The 8,379-nt window shown below is 42.1% G+C and overlaps 1 pseudogene across 1 annotated transcript in view; it reads left to right on the forward strand.

The window, feature by feature from the left end:
* LOC146397527 (methionine aminopeptidase 1D, mitochondrial pseudogene) overlaps positions 1-3,971 on the forward strand; it is a 28,179-nt pseudogene extending 24,208 nt beyond the window's left edge. The window contains exon 3 of the transcript XR_014824118.1: positions 571-3,971. The product of XR_014824118.1 is annotated as a methionine aminopeptidase 1D, mitochondrial pseudogene (transcript). The remainder of the gene's footprint in view (positions 1-570) is intronic.
* The last annotated feature ends 4,408 nt before the right edge of the window (positions 3,972-8,379 follow it).

The raw sequence follows: 8,379 nt of genomic DNA on the forward strand, positions 1-8,379 counted from the left end.
AGCCGGCTTAGGGTTGTACTGCTACCCTACGTGTGTCCTTCTGCAGCTTACCCTGTCCGCCTGGCATGCCCTACGATGCCTGTGGGCCTCAGAAGGTGGTCCCGGCCCTTGAGCTGCAGGAAATGGGCGAGCAACAGCAGAGCAGTGCCGCTGCAGGTCAAATACCATGGGGCGGAGTTGGACCAACTGGGCAAAGTGCTGACACCGCTCCCAACCCCCAGGATAAGAACAGGCCCAAGAGCATTGTATGGGATGAGTTTGATCCAGATAAAATCTTGTTCTTCTTTTTTTTTTTTGGCTTTTTAGGGCAGTACCCATGGCATATGGAGGCTCCCAGGCTAGGGGTCTAATCGAAGCTACAGCCACCTGCCTAAGCCACAGCCATAGCAACGCAGGATCTGAGCTGCATCTGTGACCTGCACCACAGCTCACGGCAGCGCCGGAGCCTTAACCCACTGAGTGAGGCCAGGAATTGAACCTGCAACCTCATGGTTACTAGTGGGATTCTTTTCAGCTGTGCCACTACAGGAACTCCTGACCCAGATAAATTCTACTTGTTGGTTTTCACAGACCCGGGTGCTCCCAACCAGAAGGATCTCAAATACGGGGAATGGCACCACGTGAAGGACAACGACATCAGCAGGGGCACAGTCCCCTCGGATTATGTGGGCTCTGGGCCTCCCAAGGGCAAAGGCTTCACCACTACATCCGGCTGGTTTATGAGCAGGACAGGCCACTGAATTGTGACGACCCAATTCTCAGTCAACCCATCTGGAGACCATTGTGGCAAATTCCAGGTGGGGTCTTTCCACAAAAGGTAGGAGTGTTTACATGTTACCAGGTTGAATGGGATGGCGATGTGCCAGATTTCTGTGAGCAGCTGGCTGGAGAGTAGAGGAAAGCTAGGAAATGGAAATTGTCCCAGAGTTCCCAAGCAGTGTTGCAGTTTTGTGATGCATATGGATTTCGCCCCTTGCAGGTTGGATCCCGAGCCCGGAGCAGTCAGATTTAGGTTTAGGGTGACTTTACCTTCTGCCTGTCCTCTATAATTCTACGGGGTTTATCTTTCAATCAATTTGAAGTTCATTTGGGGGGTATATTTTGGTACTATGATAGGATCATCAAAATGTTAATATAAGAAAATAGCAACCCAAACTTTAAAGAAGGAAAACATTCTGGTTAAAAAGACCAGTTCTACAGTATTAGAGCAGAGCATCAAAGAATCTTTAAGGGAGGTTGGGGGGAAAAAATTGTTGCCTCCACCTTTGTGCCCAGAATTGCGTGTGATGCTATCATCTGGTTTGTGTTTTCATGGCTCTGTCTCTCACCAAGACAACCAGAGGCTGGCATGTCCACTAACTCCCAGCATAGTATATCTCAAGCTGGTTACTGGGTGTCAGTGCCTGGCTCTAGCTCCTTTAAAGAGAAATACCGTAAAAAGCAATAGGGAGAGAGTCACTTTGCTGCTAAAGCCCAGCCATCTAGATGAGCTGCAAGGCTGGGTTAGACATTATCAGAATTCCAAAAGTCTGTGCCTGTTATATTGATCACTTTTCTTTGGTGTGAGAAAAGCCCCTCTGGAGTTGCTGAATGTTGTCTTAATTCTGCTATTTGCTTATAGTGGAAAAAAAATAAAAGCATTTTGGAGTTCCTGCTGTGGTGCAATAGGATCATCTTCATTGGCGCTTTTGGGAGTGCTGGGGTACAGGTTCGGCACAGTAGGTTAAGGATCCCACATTGCTGCAGCTGTGGCAGCTTAGGTCCCAACTGAGGCTTGGATCTGATATGTGGTCCAGGAACTCCATATGCAGTGGGGCAGCCAAAAAAGAAAAAAAATTGTGTGGATAGGGAAAAAAAAGGGGGGAGAGGAGTTAGCAAGTAAAAATAAGCAATATATGTAAACATTTTTTTTAATTTTTTGCTATTACTATTTTTAATAGTTATATCCCCAATATAATTTTTTTCTACTGTACAGCATGGTGACCCAGTTCCACATACATGTACACATTCTATTTTCTCACATTATCATGCTCCATCATAAGTGACTAGACATAGTTCCCAGTGCTACACAGCAGGATCTCATTGCTAATCCATTACAAAGGCAATAGTCTGCATCTATTAACCCCAAGTTCCCCAACCAATCCATTCCCTCCCCCTCCCTCTTGGCAACCATAAGTCTACTCTGCAAGTCCATGATTTTCTTTTCTGTGGAAAGGTTCATGTGTGCCTTATATTAGATTCCAGATATAAGTGATTCATATAGTATTTGTCTTTCTCTTTATGACTTACCTCACTTAGTAAGAGAGTCTCTAGTTCCATCCATGTTGCTGCAAATGGCATTATTTCATTCTTTTTCATGGCTGACTAGTATTCCGTTGTGTGTATGCACCACATCTTCCTAATCCAACTGTCTGTTGATGGACATTTGGGTTGTTTCCATGTCTTGGCTATTGTGAATAGTGCTGCAATGAACATGTGGGTGCACGTGTCTTTTTTAAGGAAAGTTTTGTCTGGATATATGCCCAAGAGTGGGATTGCTGGGTCATATGGTAGTTCTATGTGTAGATTTCTAAGGTATCTTCATACTGATCTCCAATATGTAAACATTTTTAATGGTCTATTATACAACCATGACAAGACATCCATTTTTAACATTTCAGGATATAGATTCAGAACTCTTTCTGGAATGTGTGCCAGCATACTGTTCACAGATTGATGTGTCCTGAACTCACTGCTGTAAATGAGTGAGTGGTCATTTTTCCTTCCTCATCCCCAAGCCAGCTCTGTATTTGGAGCCTGAACTTCCCAGACTCAGCACCCAGTTGCAGGGCTAGAAATAGAAGCTAGGAGATGCTAGAAGGCTAACATCGCACCCCCGCAGAATGAGGCTGATGCTAAGACTGGAGGCCTGAACCAGGACAGAAGTTTCACTAGGGAGGACGCCAGTGGCAGAGGGTTCCACAAATGGGGACAACCTCTCCCCCAGTCCCAGAGAGTAGTGACATGGCTTCTGTGAAAGGGGGGTTGAACCTAGGATCTTTGGCCTTTATCCTGCAGCATAAGATCTTGTACCCAGCTTGGCACAGAGGAAATGAACCTGTCCTCTCAGGGTAATAATGAGCACCTCGGTGGCTCTCACAGGGACCTGAACAGTTGGAGCCCCACTGTTTGCTACACGCCATGTAAAACTCAACTGACATGGGATTTCCAGCCAGTCCTGGTGGATAGGAGGGAGCCAGTTTTCTCTCATTTAGAATCATAAAAGTCCACTGACAGAAAGCACCAGAAATACAAATGGAACCTCTCAATAAAAGGGAGTTTGGAGAAATTTCTTATAGGATTTGGGCTTTTTATGGATACAGTGGTCCCCTCTTATCTGTGGGAGATACAATCCAAGATCCCCAGTGGATGCCTGAAACCACAAATGGTACCAAACCCTACATATACTATGTTTTTTCCTATACTTACATACCTATGATAGTTTAATTTATAAATTAGGCACAGTAAGAGAATATCCAAATGTCCAGCATCAATAACTCTTCTTACACTTTGGGGCCATTATTAAGTAAGGGTTTCTTGAACACAAGCACTGCTACTTAAGTGACAGATGGGCAGGATACACTGAACGAAGGGATGGTTCACATCCCCAGCTGGGCAGAGCGGGATGGTAAGAGATTTCATTAAGCCACTCAGAATTGCAAGCAATTTTAAAATTACAGCTTGTTTTTTTCTGGGAGTTCTTGTCGTGGCGCAGTGGAAACAAATCTGACTAGGAACCATGAGGTTGCGGGTTTGATCCTTGGCCTTGCTCAGTGGGTAAAGGATCTGGTGTGGCCATGAGCTGTGGTGTAGGTCACAGATGCAACTCAGATTCAGTGTTGCCATCGCTGTGATGTAGGCTGACACCTGTAGCTCCAATTCGACCCCTATGCTACAGGTGTGGCCCTAAAAAGCAAAAAAAAAAAAAAAAAGAGTTCCTGTCACTCAGTGGGTCAAGAATCTAATGTTGCCATGAGCTGTAGTGTAGGTCCCAGATACTGCTCAGAACCCACGTTGCTGTGGCTGTGGTATAGGCTGGCAGCTGTAGCTCCAATTAGACCCCTAGCCTGGGAACCTCCATATGCCATGTGTGCAGCCCTAAAAAGCAAATAAAAAAATTGTTTTTTTCTGGAATTGCCCATTTAATGTTTTTGGACTGAGATTAACCCCAGGTAACTGAAACCATGGAAAACAAAACCATAGATAAGGGGAACCACTTTTTTTAAGGAGAAAATAAGGAAGCAAAGATCAAATCTGAATTAGATTCTGTCAAGAAGAAAGGGCAGTTTAATGACGGATATCCTAATTTTTATGTTGCAAGGAAGAAAACTAAAGCAGGTAAGTGTTGATTGGTTTTAAAAGAAAGAAAGTAGCAGTCACTCGCTTTAGAAGATATTTAGTCATTTCTGTGGTTATGGAGAGTGGCTTTGCCTTTATCTTCCACACATGATCAGAGTGACTTTGAGCATTGTTTATACTCTGGAAACATCATCAGTGTTCACTTGGGGATGTCATCATCCAGCTGCCAGAAGCGCCATTTTTTACTTTCCTGAACAATGGATGTATTGTCTCTCAGACCAAATTAATCCCCACCATATATATTTTACAAATATAGGATTATACTATACATACTGTTTGATAATTTACATTACCTAATGATACATATCAGTAACAGTTTCCATGATAATATCCATCTACACCACTTTAAATGGATGAATGGGATTCCATCATGCAGGTGAATCATATGTATTTAACTGATCATCTATCACTCCACATTTAGAATATTTTCCTTTAGCGGTACATGTGCGTGCAAGTGTGTGTGCGCGTGCATGTGCATGCATGTGTGTACGAATGTATTTGCTAGGGCTGTCATAAGAAAGTACCACAGGCTTAAACACAAAAATGTATTTTCTCACAGTTCTGGAGCACAGATGTCTGAGACCAGGGTATCTACAGGATTGGTTTTATTCTGAAGCCTTTCTCCTTGGCTTATAGATAGATGGCTATCTTCCTCCAGCGTCTTCATACGGTCTTCCTTCTGTGTGTGTCTGTGACCTTATCTCTTCTTCTAATAAGGATCAGTCATATTGGATTAAGACCCACATATGACCTCATTTTATTTTAATTTTCTCCCTAAAGGCTCTATCTCCAAATACAGTTACATTTTGAGTTGCTGGGAATTACGACTTCATCAGATGCATTTAGGGGGAGAGGAGGGGATAAGACATAGTTCTGCCCATAACAGCGTGTGTGTGCGTGCATACGTGTGCACGCACACACAGTCAATGCTGAATTGAACATCTCTGTATCTAAAATTTTGTGTACATCCATAGTTATTTCCTTAGGATAAGTTTCCAGAGGTGGGATTGCTAAATCAAAGTGAGATCACAGTTCTAAGGCCTCTGGTAATATTATCAAATTGCCCTTTAAAAGTTGTTACAATGCACACTCTCACAAAGCAGTAGAGGAGAGTAATTTTAGCCCCATTTCTTTCACTGTGCTTTGTAACTTTGCAAATCATCTGTTTTTTTATTAGTTTCACTTTCTCAGGTTTATCTACCCCCATGAGTTCAGACAATCCAAACATGTTAGTGAGACTAAGACTATCCATTTTTTTCTTTTTACAGCTACACCTGTGGTGTATGGAAGTTCCCAGGTTAGGGGTTGAATGGGAGCTGCAGCTGCTGGCCTGCAACACAGGATCCAAGCCGTGTCTGCTACCTACACTGCAGCTCATGGCAACATTAGATTCTTAACCCACTGAGTGAGGCCAGGGATTGAACCCACATCTTTATGGGTACTAGTCAGGTTTGTAACTTGGTGAGCTACAACAGGAACTCTAAAACTATCCATTTAATTGCTTCAGGAGGTAATAGTTTTTATCACTAGTTAGGTAAACCAGTTAAAGAGAACGAACCTATTGATAGTGAATCAGGACTCATTTCTGTACACAAAGGACGGCATATTACAGTTAATTTTTTACTGAGAGAAATAGTTCCTTGATTTTTATCTCAAGCATCTAAACATCTACTTTGTACTCTGTGACATATATCTCAATAAACATTTGTTGACTTTCTTTTAAACAACATCTGATTTGATTAGAAATCTTTTGATTGCAAGTGACAGAAAACTAAATGGCTTAAGCAAAAAAAATAACTAATAAAAAGGGAATGTATTGAATCATGTAACTGAAAACCCTGGAAGGCAGTGTAGCCTCAGGTGAGGCTGCATTCTGCAGTTAAATGCTGCCACTAGGACCTGCCTCTGATTGGCTGCTTTTGGACTGGCTCATGGCCTAAGCTTTCTGTGGTGGCCTCTGGCAGCTTCAGGCTTTGTCATCACAACAGTCACAAGATAAATGAAGGAAAATCACAAGGAAGTCTTCATGGATACTGGGCAGCAAAGCAACAAATACCACCATTCTGACGCTCATAGAATTCCAGAGCTTGTAGGCAACTAGAAATCATCTAGTCTAATTATTTTCAAAAGATTTTTTTTTTGGGAGGGGGTCATGTTTTGTTTTGCTTAATCAAACATCATCTTTAAGTTTCTTCAGACAGTATTGTATGATGAAGTCAAGTTTTTAAAATAGAATAAAACTGAGCTCCTCAGGTTGAAACATGGGTGGGGACCGCTACCTCCAACCACTTTGTGCCCCCTTCCTCATCCTCCCTGAGGCACCTCCAAGGAACCCACTGCCTATAAGTTTAAAGACTGGAAAAAATGCACCTGGAGCCCATCCATGGCTTACTCCAGGACAGACAGAGCCAGAGGAACTCAAGTGCCCCCTCCCTGTCCCCTACATCCTGCAGCTCCCATCACCTCTGTTTGCCTCTCACTGCCATTTTGAGTATTGTGTTTAAATTCTATCCCTTATTGAGTATCTCTACTTTTACCAAAAGATGGTGAACAGAATTAAAAGGTTTAATTGTCCACCATCAGTGTACATGCCCATCCTTGTGCCAGCCGTAGCAGATCACAGAGACCAGCTCAGAACAGAGCACATTCGAAGCTACAGTGGACCCTGAGTTCCTCCAAGTCTATTTGATTCAAATCAGCATGACGGTGCCTAAATCATTGTTTATTAGGTGTAGTCTAAGGTCCTTGGATTGGCGGTATTTCCCCAATATCTGAATTATTGTGTTTAGAAGACATTTCTGGACGAGGCACAGTCTAAGCAATGGAGACAAAGTGAACCAAGATTGGAGTCCTAGAGGTGGCTGACCCATGAGACAGAAAGCTTATCAGTTCCACTTGAAGGGACAAGAGCAGTTTCTTTAGTGCACAATTGAGAGTTAAAACCAATATTGAAAAAGAAACCTCAAAGATGCAAATGCCAAATGAATCATAAATAGTAGTCAAAAACAAAGTAAAATAAATACTTTAAATAATAATACCATCTATGTCTGGTGAGATGTATATCCCAAAATACTAAAAACGTCTTTTACCTAAATGTACAGCTGAGAGAGCTCACCGATAAATTCTTTCTTTCTCTCTGCATACCAACCCCTAATCTCCTTCTCCCAGTTTTATTTAAAGCTTCTCTTATGTAAAAAGTTCAGGGCATAGGGGGAAAAATATGAAAATGCATTAATACATTTTCCAAATAAAACAAAACAAAAGGTTAGGGGTCATTTGGACACTGGGTGAGTCAGGGCACCTTATGTGCAAGATTATGGGTTACAGCCAATGGGTGAAAGAGACTATGTGTGTATGGGGGCGGGGGACAAGCCTCTCCCTTGTGAAGAATGATTTTCAGAAGAACTCATTAAATATAACTTTCCTTTTATATGGGGGAAAGTCATTTCTATCAAAACTATGATTTCTAGCAGAACCCAAACATAATCTTTTTCATTGTGCATTGATATTCTGCAACCTAAAGCAGCATTTAATTAGTTAAAACTAGAGATGTATAATCTCTCCAGATGTTCAAGTTATGAGAAAAACTTTTTCCTTGGACATGGAAGAAAATTATGATAACACTGAAATATATATTTATACATCCCTTTCAGGTCTAAAATCACTTTGTGGGATTAGTCACATAGAAATATAATAAATCTGCCATGACTTGTTCATAGAATCTTTTTTTGTTGATGTTGTTCTGGCCACACTTGCAGAATGTGGAAGTTCCCAGGCCAGGGATCGAATCTGCATCACAGCAGTGATAGGAGTCTCTGCAGTGACAACACTGGATCCTTAACATGCTGCACCACAAGGGAACTCCCTTGTTCTTAGAATCTTGAGGTCTAGTGCACAGGAGAGATGTGACTGTCAAGAGGAATAATTTGGTCAAGGAGGAAGTCATTTTTTTCACCTTTGGGTTTAAATAACCAACAAATT

The sequence above is a fragment of the Sus scrofa genome, chromosome 13 (genome assembly GCF_054392235.1).
Source record: "Sus scrofa isolate SSC_HxYL_T2T_F1_AM1 chromosome 13, Sscrofa_HxYL_maternal_Yorkshire_Landrace_v2.0, whole genome shotgun sequence".
Taxonomy (NCBI): Eukaryota; Metazoa; Chordata; class Mammalia; order Artiodactyla; family Suidae; genus Sus; species Sus scrofa.